The sequence below is a fragment of the Buceros rhinoceros genome, unplaced genomic scaffold (assembly GCF_000710305.1).
Source record: "Buceros rhinoceros silvestris isolate BGI_N320 unplaced genomic scaffold, ASM71030v1 scaffold21824, whole genome shotgun sequence".
NCBI classification, from domain to species: domain Eukaryota; kingdom Metazoa; phylum Chordata; class Aves; order Bucerotiformes; family Bucerotidae; genus Buceros; species Buceros rhinoceros.
The window spans coordinates 6,786-10,055 of NW_010407933.1; positions in this window are offsets into that span (position 1 = coordinate 6,786).

Here is a 3,270-nt window from a genome sequence, read left to right on the forward strand (position 1 = left end):
CCCCCCCCCCCGCCCCGCCCGGCCCACCGAAACCTGCCAAACCCGCACAGATTCACGGGGGGGGTTTGCTGGGCTGCCCCTGCTCTCCTGGCTCAGCACCACCTCCCGCAGCTGACAGCTCACAGGGACAGTTGTGCTGGGCAGCACCCGTGGCAGGAGCAGCATTGCTTGGACCCCGCAGTGGCACGGGGGCAGGACAGGGCATCCCTGGCCTGGAAAGCGCAGCTTTCACTTGGCGAGCAGTTACCGGGAAACCGCGTCTGCCAGACCCCCGAGGGGGGTCAGGGGGCCGCCATGACTGACCGTGCGCTCACCTGACAGTTAGGTGGCTCATCCCATCCAAGCAGACATCTCACCACTGGACACAGCATTGTTAATTACACAGCAAATTAAAACAAACAGGCCCCCCTTGCACCAGCACAGCCTCCCAGCTCTGGTCCTGCGTAGGGCTGCCCTTGGCAGGATCAGTTACCTGCAGCGGGGTGATCTCCTTCCTGCCAGGCGCTCGGCCACGGCTCAGCAGGGGCCACTGCACGCTGGAGCGGGTCTCAGAGGAGATCTTCCCCTTGGTCTGCGTTTAGCCCACACCTGGGGCTAAACTACAGCAGCTGTTCATCATCCAGTGACCCCTCCCCAGCTGAGAAGGGGGATTGGGAAAAGGAGAAGAGACCCCTGGGAGGAAATGTGAACAGATTGAACCAACAGCCAAATGGGTACCGGTGTGAAGCGCAGAGCGATCCTCAGCCCAGCGAAGGTGTAGCGGTCACAACAGGCGGGCACTTCTCAGGAGCAGGGTGCTGAGCAAGTCCCTCCAGGGATGGGGAGGAGGAGTAGGAGGGGAAGGAAGAGGAGGAGCAGGCTCAGAAGGCACCCCCACCCCAGTAAACCTCCCTCTTTATACCGAGGGTGGTGGTGTGGGATGGGATCCAGCTGCAGCCAGCTCAGGCAGCTGCCCTGCTAACGGCTGCCACGGCTCAGCAGAACCGCGAGTCTCTGTCTGCGGAACCGGGATGCCTTTCACCTTTCCTCCACCACGGAGGACACCATCTCCTCCATGGCTTTGGTTTCTGCGGACAGGACGCTCGGGCCTGCAGAGTGGAGCAGCACCAGCAGTGTGGAGGCTGTGTCCTGTGTCCTGGGCTGAGGCAGGTGGAGAGTGAGGGGGCGCGGGGCTGCCCGATGGCAGAGCCTTTTGCTTCGCTCCATCTAAGCCACACCAGCACCACCAGCTCCCGCTGCCAGCAGTCACCGCTCACTGAGACAGGGCTGCGAGGCGCCTGTGTGGGACAGCAGCCACTAAACGCTGCTTGTCCATCCGAGCTGACCTGCGACCTGTCCTCACCTCTCCCTGCTGTTTGGTTTAGGGGACCCAACAAAGCCAAACCCTCTGCCTGGGCAAAACCTCTGCAAATGTCAGCGGGAGGAGGTCTTTCTACTAACACTTTTCTCCCCTGAAAGAGCATTTGGCTGGACCTAGACGGGTCTCTTTTTTAAAGGTGAGAGGATGTGATGCAGAGCTCTTGAAAAATCAGCAACACAAATCAGCCTGGAGCTCAATGCCATATGTAATTTTTAAATCCCCAGCTAAAGGCTACGGGGAAGGGAAGAGAAACAGCTAATTTTTTATTACAAGAGCCGAGCTAAACTGGCTTCACTTCCCTGACCCCCTGGGCTGCAGGGCACGGCTGTTCTGCACTCCCACCTGGTAAGAAGGTCACCTGCACTCCCGGCGGAACTCAGAATTCGTAACTGGAGCTTCAGCAGCTGAAAAAGAGAAGAAAGACTTGCAGTTTCTGTCCCTAAAAATGCACTCAGGGAAATTTCCAGTGCGCGTGTCCCTGGCCATGGGACGGGTCTTAGGGACTTTGTTTATTAAGAAAGATCAATGTTTATTTTATTTACGCATTTCAGCTCCCCTTAAAAAAGAAAGCCCGACAATAAATAAAGTCCAGTGTCCAAAGCTCCTGAGCAGCGCTATTCTTGGTGTTAATAAAACAAAGGGAATAATACAGATGTCCTTGAGAGTAACTGCTTCTTACAGAGATAAGATGGTGATTAATGGGAAATTTGTTCTTGCCAGAGGTGGCTATCAGGGATAAGTAAATAACCGGTACGGTTCCATTCTTGCAGTCTACCATAAATATTATTCCTCTGGTAATAGGAAGCTGCAGTACTGCCGGCCAATCGAAGGTTAACGTTCGGAGAACACCCTCACCCCTGAGGTTATTCTGTTGATGATGTCGTTTACTGTGATGCCACAGGAAATACAAATGGCATGGCAACCAATTCAATTGAGGTTTCAAATAATATCCAGAATATAAGGTTATTTTCTGATGGTGTCACTGCACCGTGTCAAAATTAGGCAAAGATCGTAACCTCAAGAAATGGATCAGCCCTTATGAAGCAGGATTTTAACCCCGGTAACGTGCTGGAACAGATAAGTAGGGGTTATGTCCCTTCTGATGCATTTTAAGACATCTCTCTATAGGCAGAGGTTGTCCCGCAGCAGCTCGTCGCCTTCCTAAGCACTGGGTGGGCAGCAGGACATTGCAGTAGGTACCAGCCCCCCGCATCTCTTTAGCACTTGCTGAGGTTCCTTGCACAAGAGACAGAGGATTTCCAACGCTGCCTTAACTGGAGATAGAGAAAAGACCCTCCCCCAGAAAGACATTTGCTCATCCCCATCATTTATTTATGGATTTTGTATTTCACAACCCAAACCATGTAAGTTACTCTGTCACAAAGTATAAATTATGATAATTTGTTAGCGGCACCACTTGAATAATTGTATCAAAGTGCAATAATGTTATTGAAGGGATTTATTAACCTGATGAAGTAACTCATTAAATCCTTCAGATGCCTTAATGAAGGAGGAGGTGTGGGCCTTCCGCTGTGACCAAGGTGGGACGTGGTGCAGCTGGGCCAACCTGATAAAAGCGATCACATATCCCAGATCAGTTTGATTGAGCTTGTAATGTCGGGCATTTCTGTCACTGCTCTGGATTTCTGCATCATTTGTCTAATCGAAGGAGCTCTGGCTCAGAACTCAGTTACTTCTGCTCTGCTGTGGCCTGAAGTTGCACGTGTATGTTACGAGTGGAGCCGCAGCACACACCGGTCCGCGGGGAGTCTCTTGCCCCACGCAGCAGAGACGGGACGAGAGCCAAACCCTGCCTCGTGCCGTGTGCTAGAAGGGCAGGCTGTGGCAGGGGCCACTGCGAGCCGCCCCTTGCTCCGATGCCCCTCAACAGCGGCTGCACGGGGGGGGGG